Raw genomic sequence first — 15,640 nt, forward strand, 5'->3', positions numbered from 1 at the left:
CAGAGGGGTCAATTCTTTTTCAGTCTTCCTTATTCATTGTTTAGCTTTCACATGCATATGAAGCAACCGAAAATGCCATGGCTTGGGTGAGGCGTACTTTAGTCACCAAAGTGACATCTTTGAGGTCTTTTGTGGCAGATTTACCCAATGCAATACACCGTTTGATTTTTTGGCTGCTGCTTCCATGGGCATTGGTTGTGGATCCAAGTAAAATAAAATCGTTTACAACTGCAGTATTTTCTCCATTTATCATGATGTCCTTATTGGTCGAGTAGTGAGGATTTTTGTTTTCTTTATGTTGAGGTGTAATCCGTACTGAAGGCTGTGGTCTTTGATCTTCATCAGTAAGTGCTTTAAGTCTTCTTCGCTTTCAGCAAACAAGGTTGTGTCATCTACATATCACAGGTGGTTAATGAGTCTTCCTCCAGTCCTGATGCCGCATTGTTCTTCAGACAGTCCAGCTTCTCGGATTGTTTGCTCAGCATACAGATTAAATAAGTATGGTGAAAGGAGACAACCCTGACATAAACTTTTCCTGACTTCAAACCACACATTATCCCCTTGTTCTGTTTGAACAACTATCTCTTGAGATATATACAGGTTCCTCCTGAGCACAATTAAGGGTTCTGGAATTCCCATCCTTTGAAATGTTATCCATAATTTGTTTTGATTCACACCGTTGAATGCTTTTACATAGTCAATAAAATAAAAACTCTTCCTGGTATTCTCTGCTTTCAGCCAAGATGCATCTGACATCAGCAATGATATCCCTGGTTCCATGTCTACTTCTGAATCTGGCTTGAACTTCTGGCAGTTCCCTGTTGATATACTGCTACAATCACTTTTGAATGATCTTCAGCAAAATTTTACTTGCGTGTGATATTAATGATACTGTTTGATAATTTCTGCATTCTGTTGGATCAGCTTTCTTTGGAATAGGCGCAAATATGAATCTCTTTCAGTTGGTTGGCTAGGAAGCTGTCTTCTAAATTTCTTTTTCTTTTATTGTGCTTTAAGGGGATTTACAGAGCAAATTAGTTTCCCATTAAACAATTAATACACATATTGTTTCGTGACATTGGTTGCTAATCCCACAATGTGTCAACATTCTCCCCTTCTCGACCTTGGGATCCCTATTTCTATTCGTCCAGCTTTCCTTTCCCCTCCTGCCTTCTCATCCTTGCCCCTGGGCTGGTGTGCCCATTTAGTCTTATATACATGATTGAGCTATGTGCATTATTGTTTGTTTTATGGGCCTGTCTAATCGTTGGATGAAGGGTGAACCTCAGGAGCGACTGCAGTACTGAGTTGAAAGGGAATCTGGGGGTCATACTCTCGGGGTTTCTCCACTCTCTGTCAGACCAGTAAGTCTGGTCTTTTTTGTGAGTTTCAGTTTTGTTCTACATTCTTCTCCAGCTCTGTCCAGGACCCTTTATTGTGATCCCCGTCAGAGCAGTCGGTGGTGGTAGCCAAGTACCATCTAGTTGTGCTGGATTCAGTCTGGTGGAGGCTGTGGTAGCTGTGGTCCATTAGTTCCTCCAAATTTATTGACATAGATGAATGAGCACCTTCAGTGTTGCCTCTGTTTGTTGAAACATCTCAATTGGTCAATTCCTTCTTCCTAGTCTGTCTTAGTCTGGAAGCTCCTCTGAAACCTGTCCACTATGGGTGACCCTGATGATATTCGAAATACTAATGGCATAGCTGCCAGCATCACAGCAACACGTAAGCCATCACAGTATGACAATCCGACAGACATGCGGGGTTTGTTGTGGTCAATATACACATAAAACGAAACAATTGCCATTTCGTCATTTTTGATGTGTACACTTCCGTGACATCAATTACCATCACTACTATCTATTTCCAAATTTCTCCATTACCCTTAGTCTCCTGTTTATTTATTAATTTTGTTATGATGTTTTTAATTTTAGTTTTTCATGTAATCAGATATCATACTTCTTGGTGACTATTTCCATTGTTTTTCTGCATAGTAAGCCCTTCCTTTAGAACAGCACTGTAACTTTCTTTTCTTCAGTTAACCTGCTACCATTTCTAAGACTTCCCTAATTTATGATCTACTTGTCTATTATGATGCTCATCATGGTCCTAATCCTTTTCTATATCTACAGCTGAGCCTTGAGCAGCTAATATTTGCGTGACATTGGGTTGTACTCTTGAAGACTATGGAAAAAGTTGCAGAGCAGACCTCAAGTCAATAACCAAGTATTTTGTGCTCTGTATTTTTCCTAAAATTGAATATTCAACTTTCTCATACAGATCTTTTGATTCTTCAGCAAAGAGTCAAATGAATTAGGAGTTGGCAAACAAAAAAAAAAATGTATGTTTATGTGTATCTATATAAATAAGGCAGTAAGTGGAAAGAAAGTACATGGGGTGAGTTGGTGGAGATTCGTCTGTTCTCTCCATCAGAATGGGCCGTCAGATGCCAGGACCACAGAGAGAAAAGCTCTCAGAGAAACTTAGGGGTCAAGGGGAAAGCTATCCCTTATGGTCCCAGTGGAGGCCCCAAGGCCAAGAAGGGCATTTTGCTCTCAATAATTTCAAGGGTCTCCCCCAGGGATTTTCCTGAGGCTCAAGTAGAGCCTGGAGGTCTCCTTTGTCATATTCTACTTCATCTAGTAACATGGGCTGTCACTGGGGAAGAACAAATCTGCCCTTGGGGTGGATTGAAGTTTAGCACTAAGGAAGAACGCGGAAGTGAGGAAACACAAAGCATGTTGCCTGTTGTCGTTGGGTATCATCAAGCTGGTTCCTACTCAAAGTGACCCCGTGCACCACAGAACGAAACACTGCCCATCTGCAGACTGTGGAGCCTACAATTTACGTTATTCATCACTTTATTCACCTTTCTGGATGTACTGATACTTGATGTCCCGTAATTATATTTATCCAATACCCAGCTATTTATCTGTTCATATTTTTGGCGGTAATATTATTACTGTCGTTGTCGACCCCTGAGTTCACAGAATGATATAGAGATCATTAGTGACAATTCTTCCTTTAGAATGTCACCAGAATTGCTTCTATTTCTCTCTCTCTCTTCGTTTTTCTTTTTCTCTCTGTCTCTCCCCATCCCCTCACCCCCTTCTTTCTCTACTCTCTCTCTCTCTCCCATACTCTCTCAGAACGCACACCTAGCTTTCAAACATTGGGGCACTCTTTATCACACCACAGATAAAGTTCACAACTCTTGCCCTTTCTTTTTGCAGATTTAGCTGCTATAGAGTGTTCCTGGTCTACTGTCACATACAGTTTTATTTCCTTTGTGGAGTAATTGAAATAGAGCCGTGACTCAACCCTTACTGAAACCCCACATTGTGAGGCTGACAGATTTAGAAAATACTGGAACTCTACCCTACCCAAAGCTGTCTTCGTGGTCTCCTGTTCTGTTATCCTTCCCATCAGTCGCTGTTCGTGCTTGGAGAGTCTTTTCTCTACTTAATTTAGTTGCATGACTAGATAGAATGAGGTGTCTCAGTGAATTGCAGACTGGGGATGGAAGAACAGTACTCTATCTTCAGAGGACATAAGTTTAAAATTACGGAGATTCTTAAATGGAAACCTTTACTCATGGATCGTTGCGAAACAATCAGAGTTCTAGGCAGTAAAATGACTTTTGACTCCCTGAATTATAATTGGTTGTGTACAGTATACATGGCGATGCATTTAAGTGGTTCCAATTCAGTACAAACCCAGTTAAGAATGTCCTACGTGCATATTTCTCCTTGATTAAACCCCCTTGCTTGCGTGAGCTTCATCGTATCCTCAGACCTCCACTCCACTGCCATTTTCTATAGGGAAGAAACTGAGATCCCAAGAAGTTAAGGCTTTAGTGTAATTTTATGATAGAGAAGTGGGATGAGATTCAAGAGCTTCTGGTCTGTGTAACTGAAAATCCCAGATCAAGGATGGCACTGGCGCGGGCTGCGTTGTACCATTGTCCTAGCCAGGGGGCCACTTCTGTGGTAGCCCCCTGGCAGACATCACACCCTGGATGCCTGGTTAATAACAGGGTCCTCAGTTAAGGTATTTTTCTTACAATGTGGGGTTTATGTTTATTTATTTTTGGAGATATAATCCAAACCAAACCATGGCCACCCCATGTGTGCAGAGTAGAACTGCTCCATGGAGTTTTCAAGGCTATGACCTTTTCGAAGGAGACTGCCAGGCCTTTGTTCCGAGATGCCTTTGGGTGAGTTTGAACTACCAAACTTCCAGCTAGTAATTGAGTGTTTAACCATTTGCACAACCCTGAGACTTCATTTACAGGGGTAATGCCAACTAATTACTTGTGACTCATATCTTTATGTTTCTTTCTGTCTCTCCATCTCTGTCTCTGTTTTTCCTCTGTCCTTCTCTCCCCATTTTTCTCTCATCCTTCCCTTCTTTCTTCCAAGCCCATATCTCCTCATTAAGGGATGGCGTCTTTCTAGCCATAGCCAGGTGTTGTGGAATCGATTCCTACTCACGGCAAGTGAGTCCATGTGTGTCAGAGTAGAATCATGCTCCATAGGGTTTTCAATGGCTATTTTTTGGGAGTAGATCGCCAGGCCTTTCTTCTGAGGTGCTCCTGGGTGGACTCGAACTGCCAACCTTTCTGTTAGCAGCTGACTGTGTTAGCCGTTTGCACCACCCAGGGACCCCATAGCCCCCAGACATTACGTCTCTGGCCTGCTTCTTTCGGGACATTGCCTGGATGTTGCCTTGTCACTCTAGTTCTTACTGCTTTGATGTAGGAACTCTCTGCACCTTTTGAATTTGCTCGAAATTTGATGTTTTTACTATCACCGCATGCTCTCCTCTTCATGAAAAGCACTGTGCTGTTGCTAGGGTGGAGTCGTGACATTCCACAGGCTTTGTGTTGTTCTTTGCCAGCCCGAATTCTGTCTGTGCAACATCTGCCTCCACACTGCAGGCTGGACGGTCAGGGAAGGCCACAACCTCACAGCCTCTGAGGAGTAGACCTGGACCCCAGCGCTGGTGACGTCACTCATCACATTCTTCATTCTCCTTGGGTCTATCCTGATTGCTCTTAGGTTTCCCTGACCCCTGGTCCCACACAGAAGACATGGCTCCCCAGCCTGCCCAGCCAGAGTCCATGGTGAGCAGCTTGGTCCCAGGACCATGGCGACTGTCTTTCTGTGGCCCACTGTCTCCTCTCAGCCGGCCAGAAGGGCCTTTTGTCTTGTCTTGTGGTCTTGAGCAGCAAGGAATAACGTCTTGACAGTCAGGCAGTGTGGAGACCAACCTTCTAGTAAAGAACAGATTCTCACCCCGAAGCCTTTTCCTGCTCCCCATTTCCAGCTAGCCTCCAGTGCCAGATAGATGGCCTTCTTTAGGGAACCTGGTCCCTTGGAGCAGTGTGGAATAGAAAGCTGTGCCTCCCTCTTACCTGCTGTGTGGGCAACACAAAAGCATTGATCTTTATTTTGATAAATTTTAACTCAGCCTAGTTTGGAAAGCCTTTTTGATAGGAACAAATAATGTTCTCTCGTAGAATAAAACATTGTCCCAGTTCTTAGCACAAGAGGGTGTGATTCTCACTCTTAAGCACACAAATGTTCTTATGAACACACACACGAGTAAACCACTCAGAGACTGAACACACACACCACAACACTCACACTCACGCAGACATCACCAGTGAGACTCCAACAGTGGAATCTTAGAACTGTTCTCAAATTCGTTGTCACTGTTGTGTGCTGTCAAGTCAATTCTGACTCATAGTGACCCCACGTGACAGAGTAGAATTGCCCCATAGGAGTTCCTAGGCTGTAATCTTTACAGGAAGCCCTAGTGAAGCAGTGGTTAAGAGCTCGGCTGCTAGCCAAAAGGTAGGCAGTTTGAATCCACCAGCTGTTCTTTGGAAACCCTATGGGGCAGTTCTGCTCTGTCCTACAGGATCGCTATGAGTTGGAATTGACTCGCCAGCAACAGATTTGGTTTCTATATCTTTACCAGAGCAGATCTCCAGGTCTTTTCTTCTTCGGAGCCACTGGTGGATTCAAACCACCAACCTTTCAGTTAGCAGCTGAGCATTTTGAATTCAACCATGTTTCTTTATCTAAAACTGAACTTAAAGTTTTAAATCCTGCCTGGTCATGATTACCCCAAATTCCTAACTGAGATAGATTTGTTTCCAGCCTTTCTGACTAAGGTGTACGTTATTCCAACTATTTACTCTAGCAATACTTGACTTCTTTTACTTCCTATGCTGTTTCAGTCCACACTTGCTCACTTCAGGAACGCAGTTACCACCGCAGACCTTCTAAGCTCCTCTAGGATGATTTCCCTTAGATTCTCACCCCAAATAAGTGTTTCCACCGCTCTTGTACCATTATCTTGTAGCACTTTGTATATTACTCTTCTGTCTCACTTCGCTCCTTAGACATGAGGATGACAAGACTTCGTCTCACATACTTTGGACATGTTATCAGGAGAGAGCAATCCCTGGAGAAGGACAGCATGCTTGGTAAGATAGAGGATCTGTGCAAAAGAGGAAGACCCTCAATGGCATGGACTGACACAGTGGCTGCAACAGTGAGCTCAAACATAGCGATGATTGTGAGGATGGCACAGGATTGGGCAGTGATTGATTCTGATGTATATAGGGTCGCTAGGAGTCAGATCCAACTCGATGGCACCTAACAACAACAATACCTCGATGCAAGATTGTAGCTATTTGTATAAACAGCTCTCCCCATGTTATACTGAAAGCACCCTAAAAGGAGGCTGCTCTTAGTCACCTCTGTGGTCACAGCACTTAGCATAATACCTGGAACATCGTAAAACTAAAACCAAACCAGTTGCCGTTGTGTCAATTCCAACTCATGGTGACCCCATGTGTTCAGTGTAAGACTGTGCTCCATAAGGTTTTCAATGGTTGATCTTTTGGAAGTAGATCCCAGGACTTTCTTCAGAGACGCCTCTGGATGGATTCCAACCATCAACCTTCTGTTTAGTTGCTGAGCATTCAGTCATTTGTGCCACCCAGGGACCATGGAATGTGGTAAAAATAAATTTCCACTGAATGACTGATGAATGATTCATTGCCAATTGATTTGCTACTTGTATCACGCATAAATTAAACAACAAATGAGTCAAAACCTACAGTTATGACAGGTGGTGTAATATGGATACCGCCGAAGGGTCTCTGGGAAAAAATGCAATCAGGAGGATCAACTGCATTTCCAAGCGTATGATTTTTGTCTTTCCCAGTAATGTTGCTTGACCAGGCTCCTGTATTTCAAGATAGCTTTAGATTTGATTAATTAATTAATTTCTACTCTCTTAGAAGTTTTCATATACATTTTTATAAAACTTACACAGAAGTTTTCTCTAAGTTCCTAGTGGCCCAGTATCTACAGCTTCCTTTCCTTCAGCAATGTGTTGGGGGAAATTCTCTTATTGAAAACCTAAGGTCTCGTCTGCCAGCATTGCAGTTCTATTGAGGTGACTGTTTTGCAAGGCGAGGATTAAGGACTTGTAGTCATTTGTACATAAACTATGTTCTCTCCCGTCATTGTAGTGTGGGAGTCAATGAAGACATTTCAGCCTTCTCAATAAGTTGCAGATAATCTCTCTCTGCATGCATGTTTTCCCACCTCTAGCTAGGAGCTAAATGTTGCTCACGCTGAAAAGGATGATGTCTACTTGCTTGTTTTGGTACTAGCTCTATTTTGATATAGAACACAATTTTGTCATTTAAATCACACTTTGTACCACACGTGCGTTATCTTTCTTCAAAGTCTTCATTGTGATTATCTTGTCTGTTCCTTTGTATAATATGTTCCGGGTGGGTCTCGGCATTGAACTCCATGTATTCGGGATTTATAAAAAATCACGTTTGCCTGCAGTTTAACTTTGCACTATCTATCAATACAAGGCTTCCCAAATAAACTTTGAATGAAATATTTTAAAGAAATAGTGATGTTACTTTAGAAGCATAGTCAGCGTTGGAAAGCAAATGAATTGCACTAACCAGGTGGAGTTTTCTTTAATCATGATATTAAACCACAAAACCTCTATCTGAAAGCATTCTGTGGAGGTTTTTACATTACGTTATGTATGTGAAAATAAGAAAAAGGAATTTTTCAAATGTTTTCTGTAATCCAGATTTGAACTTGTATTGTTCTTTCCTCTCCTGTAAATCTAAGTTTGAGTTTTCACAGTCCTCAGATTTTAATGAGAAGGTCAGTATATAGGGGGAACATAATTCTCTCTCAACATACCAAAGACTTTTTTTTTCTTTCGGCAGAGCCCAAGGCAAAGGACTTTTCCAGGATTTGCAAGCGTGGCTCAGGAAGCACACCAGGGAATAGGGCAGGGGCTGGCAAACTTTTTCTGCAAAGGCCGTAGAGTAAATCTTTTAGACTTTCAGGCCACATACATTCTCTGTAGCATATTCTTCTTCTTTTTCTTTAAAATGTAAAATTTCTTTTAAAAATGTAAAATCCACTCTTAGATCATGAGGTCAGGCACTGGCCTGGATTTGGCTCATAGACCATAGTTTACACACCCTTGGATTGCTTGTTCCTTTTGAGTGTGTGTAACTGTGTATATTGTGAGGAAGGCATCCTGGTGGAGCAGTGGTTAAGTGCTGGGCTGCTAACCGAAAGGTCAGCTGTTTGATCCCACCAGCAGCTCCACCAGAGAACAGACCTGGCAACCTGCTCCCGTAAAGGTTACAGCCTAGGGAACCCTATGGGGCCGTTCTACTCTGTCACATAAGGTTGCTATGAGTCGAATCGACTCGACAGCACACAACAACGACACAGTGTAAGTATGCATGTGAGTGTACTTGTGTGTGTTCAGGGGAATGAAAACGGAGAGCCTGGAAAACATTTTTTTTTTTTCCTTTAAGTTTGTGAAATGACTCTAGTTTCTTGGTGTTCAATATAGCTTCTCAACTCAATGGAAATTTTTTTTTCTGTGTGTGTTCTAATGTCCTAAAGCTAGCCACTTTAAATTCTTTTCACAACAAAGAGGGTGTAAATGCATACACACACATATAGGAACTGAAATCACACTTTTAACAACCTTTGCAATGTATGTAGGTGAACCCAGGACTCTATAATACCACAACCCAGCAAAAAGAACCATAATGTTATTTACGTAAATTTCCTTCCAAAGTTTTTTCTTTAACTGTGTACCTATTATACATACACATCTGTACTCCCATATGCATCTATATGTACATTATGTTGTATACACAGAGCTCTCTCTCTCTGTGTATATATACATATAAAATTCAGATAATTCTGTATTAACCATTTCATATTAATCTGTTTTCATTTATTTTAAGCATTTTCTGACGTAATTATTGGATCTTTGAAAATACAGTTTTAACTTAGTAGGCAACATTCTAGGGACCCTGATGGCGGGATGGTAAGCTCTCTGCTGCTAACTGAAAGATTGGTGGTTTGAACCCACACAGCAGCTCAAGGGAGAAAGACCTGGCAATCTGTCCCTGTAAAGGTTACAGCCTAGAAAACCCAATGGGGCAGTTCTGTTCTGTTACTTGGGGTTACAATGGGTCAAAATCAATAGATGGCCCCCAATAACGGCAGTCAACATTTCTATCTTACCAAAATACCATTATGTATGAAGTTCTACTCTATGAGATTGTTTTTCACTTTTTTTCAGTATGCTATGCAACACCACGAGGACATCTTCATAATGGCCATATTTCTGAGTACTTTCTAGAAACCGACAGTTTTGGTCTCTTGAATGAGGGCCAGAGACCTCACAGTCATAACTAGAGAAATGCACAAAACAACCATGTTCGAGCTTCTTAGATGGTGACCTGGAGGAGGAAAGGCGGTGTGAGTTTGGCTGCTTCTTACAGAGAGGTAAACAACCTCCAAGAATTTACCGTTTTTGTCTTACTCGACAAGATATGCCAAGCTCTTCGCGGTACTTTCCCCCCAGCTTATCTCCCCCATCTCCAAATTCTTTTTCCACTTGAGTTACCCTCCCACTTCTCCGTGAGTCCCCTGGGCCTAAACTATGCACATGGTGTACTAAGAAACCAGAATTCGAGCACAAAGTGCTACTTTGCAAAAAATGCTTTAAAGGAGCATTTTCTGATAGCAAATCTACCTAGAAAGGCCACAAAGCTCAGGTTACAGTGAAACAAAGATGACTTGGAATACAAAAATTCAACTTGGTGGAAAAAAGGTACGATGTTTGCTTCTATATTGCCCGTGCCAACTAAATTCGAGTTTTACAGAAACCTCCAACAGAAATGGTCTGGTATTAAAAGTTGTTTGAAAGCAAATGAATCCTGCTAACCAGGCAGGGTTTTCTTTAACCATGAAATTAACAACAAAACCTCTATTGAGAAGTAGTCTGCTAAAGTTGGGACATTGCGAAGGGTTTGGGTGGAAAATGCAAAATTTCAACTCATAGCTAGTGTTTGTCGCAGAAGCTCAAAAGATAAAAGAACGCCAAGTTAATTACATATCGTAACAAGTGTTATGAAATATTAGCTTAAGATCTGACAGCCAAGAACGTAAGGGTATCTGAATTTGAAATATGTATAGTATTTTCTTTATCTAACAAAGTTATGCACCGTCAGCAAAAGGGATAAAAAAGAGCATTGGCTTTTTGCTGCCTGAGAATATCCAGGGGTCTAAAAACACATAGAGCCTGCCTAAAATGATCAGATGGGTTCATTTAGAGGGCATCTTCAGAGCGAATTCCACTTCCTTTCAGAAAAGTCATCCTGAGCAAAGACAATTGTTAGGTCCTTTGAGAACCTAGAGAGTATGAAGGTCATCCCTGAAACCTTCCATAGTCTTCTTCCACCCACTGTCTTCACTCCATTTTATATCGTATGAAGCCCTTATATGACATTGGTTTCTATTATTGTAGATGAGGAAACCGAGGCTTAAAGAGAGCTATGTGATTTATCTAGGGTCTTAAACCTGAAATGACCACCCGTCTGTCAGTTTGTTGGACTGTGGTGGCTTGTGTGTTGCTATGATGCTAGAAGCTATATCACCAGTATTTCACCCATGGTGGACAGATTTCAGCAGAGCTTCCAGACTAAGACAGACTGGGAAGGACGGCCTGGTGATCTACCCACAAAAATTAGTCAACGAAAACCTTACGGACCACAACAGAACGTTGTACAGTCATCAGGAGAGATCAATTGCTAGAGGGAGACATCATGTTTGGTGAAGCAGAGAGTCAACAAGGACGTGGAAGACCCTCAGTGAGATGGATTGGCACAGTAGCTGCAGGAATGGACTTGAACATGCCACTAATTGTGAGGATGATGCAGGACCAGGCAATGCTTTGTTCTGTTGTATGTAAGGTCACCATAAGTCAGAGTCAACTCGAAGGCAGCTATCTATCTATCTAAAGCTAAAAAGTGGGAGAACTGGACTCTAGATCTCAGGTTTCTTTCAACAGTTCCGATTGTCTGGCAGAATTTGAAGAAACCGGAATGTTTCCTTGTCTAAACAATCTTCTTCATGTTTACATCATGATATAGTGCCATTCTACCGTAAGAGATTTTCTTTTGGTTTGATCACTTTTAATCATAAGCAGAACATCAAGAATTTGTGGAATGCCCACACCTTCACTTTTTGTGTGCTATCTCAAACCTTTCTAAAATCTCTGCAAGGCAGAGGTGCTTTTGACAATTTTATAGCTGAAAACATGGCTCAGAACAATTAAATAACTTGCTTCAGATCCCATAGCTAGAAAAGGTACCCTTGGCACTTAAATCCAGGGCTCTGGGAGTAACTTTCTTTTTATCTCTAGGAACAACAGTTCTAAATATAAATTCCTCTAGAGGAGCAGCACATCAACACTTTCTACAGAAATTGTTTAGCTGTCTAAACATGCAAGGATCATCGGCCATAAAAGTTTGATGTAGATGTAAAGAGAAATCCAGAAGTAGAGGCTATAGATTTAAATCTATTGTCAGATTTATATGGCTTGGGGGAAGGTGTGCGTATTTGGCGGAGGAAGTTGGTGGCATTGGTGATGGACATAAGGATAATGTGTGCCCTAGGCAAGTTATGTAACTTCTTCCTACCCCATATTTTCTTCATCGGTAGAAATAGTAACACATATCTTCCAGGGTTGTTGTGAAGAAGAGCTCTGGAAAGAGGTTTGTAGGATAACTCAACATAAACTATAGCTACCTCAAAATTTTGCCCACAGCTGGCTCTCTGGCTGAACAGAAGCTATTTTCCCCTAAGGAGCCCTGGTGGAGCAAACAGTTAAATGCTCACCTGCTAAATGAAAGGTTGGCAGTTCAAATCCACACAGCAACTCTGCAGGAGAAAAGAGCTGGTGATCTGCCTCCATAAAGATTATAGCCAAGAAAACCCTATGAAGCAGTTCTACTCTGTCACATGAGATTTCTATGAGTTGGAATTAACTTGATGGGACACAACAACAAGGATAACTGAATCTTTGCTATGAAAACAAAGCAAAACAAAATTTAAAAAAAACCTTCCTTGACTCCCCCTTCCCCCACAGCTACTGGACCATTCTTTGCTCCCCTTAGCAGGAAGACTCCCTCCAGAAGTTGTCTATTCTCACTGATTCCATTTCCTCCCCTCCATTTTTCTTGAACCAATTTCAGCCAGACTTTCACCACATCATTTCGCTGAAACTGCAATCTGACCTTCAAGTTGCTAAATCCAACAGTCAATTCTCTACTATCATCCTATTTGACCTATCAGGAACACTGCTGGTCACTCCCTTCTTGATCCATTTTCTTCCTTCGGTTACAAAATGCCCCACACTCTTGGTTGTCCTTCTACCTGACTGGTCACTCCTTCTCCATCTCTTTTGCTGGTGCTTCTTCCTCCTCCCAGATGTTAAATGTGGGAGTACTGAGGACCTTAGTCATCTTTTATTTCCTCTGTCTACTCAATCCCATGGTGATCATATCTGTCAGTTTGTGGTACTGTGGAGGCTTGCATATTGCTGTGATGCTGGAAGCTATGCCACCAGTATTCAAATACTATCAGGGTCATCTATAGCGGACAGGTTCCAGACTAGGACAAACTAGGAAGAAGGACCTGGCGATCTACTTCTTCAAAAAATTAACCGGTGAAAACCTCATGAATAGCAGCAGTACACTGTCTGATATAGTGCCAGGAGATGAGCCCCTCAGATTGGAAGGCACTTAACATATGATCATATCAAAAGTCATGGATTTCAATGCCACCTATATGGTAACTATTTCAAGTATGCAGGTCCAGACCCGACCTTCTCGAAGCTCCAGCTTCAGAGAATCAATTACAACTAGACTTTTCTCCTTGGGTGTCTAACTGACATTTCAAATTCACATGTGTAAAACGAAAATTCGAATGCCCCCGTTCCCCATAAATCTTCTTTTCCTGCAGCCTCCCCGCCACCTCCTCACCTCAGTAGATGGCAAATCACTCTTCCAGTTGCTCAGGGTCAAAACCTTAGAGTCACCTTTACTCCTTATTCTCTCACACTTCACATCCAACCCCTTACCTGGGATGTGGTAACTTCTCTCCACCTCCACTGCTACCACCCTGGTTTGAACCCATCATCTCTCACCTAGATCATTGCAGTAGCCTCCAGAATTCTACCCTTGATCCCTACATGGAAGTCAGAATGATCTTTTAAAATGTGAGATGATCATGACACATCCCTTCTCAACCACATGCAATGTCTCTTCAATGGGCAAAGAATAAAAGCCAAAGTCTGTATAATGGCCTATAGGTCCTGTGCGCTCCAACCCCTGCCCCTTCTCTGTCTCCATTTCTTACTCTCGTCTCCTTCCATTCCAGCCACACTGCCCTTCTGTTTATTCTTCGAGCCCATACACACTCTTCCTCAGGACCTCTGCTCTGGCTGTTTCTTCACCTGGAACACTCTTCCTCCAGATATCCATTTGGTTAACTCCCTTACCTCCTTAAAGTCTTTGTATAAATGTCACCTTCTCAATGGAGCCTGGAGCCCTGGTGGCACAGTGGTTAAGACCAAAAGTCAGCAGTTCGAATCCACCAGCTACTCCTAGGAAACTCAATGGGGAAGTTCTACTCTGTCCTGTAGGGTCGCTGTGAGTCGGAACCAACTAACACAACAACAACAACAATGGAGACTACCTTAATACACCATTCTGTTTAGTACTTTACGCTGCTCCCTAACCCACTATTGGCACTCGCATTCCTCCTCACACTGATTTACTTCTTTTTCCCCTAGCACTCATTCTATATATTTCCCTACTAATTATGCTTATTATGTACTGTTTGCCTTCACCCACTGGAATGTAGACTCCTCAAGGGCAGATACACTTGCCTGTGTTGTTCAGTGATTATCACAAGTGCCTAGAACAGTTCTTACACATACCAGTTGCTGTTGAGTTGACTCGGACTCATGGCAACTCTATGCGTGTTAGAGTAGAACTATGCTTTCAATAGGTTTTCAATGGCAGATTTTTTTTCAGAACTAGATTGCCAGGTCTTTCTGAGCTGCCTCTGGGTGGACTTCAGCCTCCAACCTTTCAGTTAGCAGCCAAGTGGGTTAACTGTTTACACCACCTTCATGGGTATGCTATGAGTTGGAGTTGACTTAATGGCAACTGGTTTGCATATACCTAGCAGACACTTAATAGCTATTTGTTGGATGAATGAATGAACTGGAACTTAAGTGAACCTGATTCAAGACCAGGGTAGAGTCATGTTTTCTACGTCAGCCTGCGGGACAATTATAGCTGCAAAGCCAATTCTTTGCTCAATTCCAATAGACAGGTGTAAGTTTTCCAAAGAAAAGTTAGCCTTATCTATTGTAATGAAGTTTATGTCCGCCACCTGGAAACAGAAATCAAAAGAAGTCAGTTCATGTAACAAGCCTCATTCTTAGAAAGGGACTTAAAAAATTTTTTTAAAACCGTGTAAGCACAGACAATGTTTACACAGAAAGTGATTCAACATTTGCATTCAAATTTTTTATTAAAAAAAGAAGCAATCTGAGAGGTAGAAACCTATTCAAAATGCCTGGATTCCCAAAGTATGTTACGTGGAACCCCAAACTAAGGAGGCATTTAGTGGAATAAGTGTCCTTGGGTCAAATAAAATAATAAAATGACTCAGTGGAGTGCTCGTGCTGACTCACACTAGCTCATAAGAACTGAATATGCACATCTCTTCCCAGCTCCACATCAGTAGCTTGAAGTTGGCTGTGTTGGGAGTATTTACACCATAGAAATAGGCAACTGGCAACCAGAAAATGCTACAAATCAAGTTTTGTTATTCCTGATTAAATTTAAATTAGATTTAAATAAGAGATCACCCTACCAAAACCTACTTTTGAATATTAAGATCTTAGAGATGTCTGTAGGAGTCACTGGGTAGCACAAACAGTTAAGTGCTCCTCTATTAGCTGAAAGGTTAGCAGTTCTAACCCACCTAGAGTCACCTCAGAAGACAGGGCTGGCTCTCTGCTTTCGAAAGTCACAGCCTTGAAAACCCTATGGAGCACCGTTCTACTCTGCACACATGGGGTCACCATGAGTCACAATAGTCTCAATGGCAACTAACAACAATAACAAATACAGAAATGTCTGTAGGAAAACAATTTACTTAGCTTTGTCCTTCCAGTCTTTACTAAATGT

This window comes from Trichechus manatus, unplaced genomic scaffold (assembly GCF_000243295.1).
Source record: "Trichechus manatus latirostris isolate Lorelei unplaced genomic scaffold, TriManLat1.0 scaffold00103, whole genome shotgun sequence".
NCBI lineage: Eukaryota > Metazoa > Chordata > Mammalia > Sirenia > Trichechidae > Trichechus > Trichechus manatus.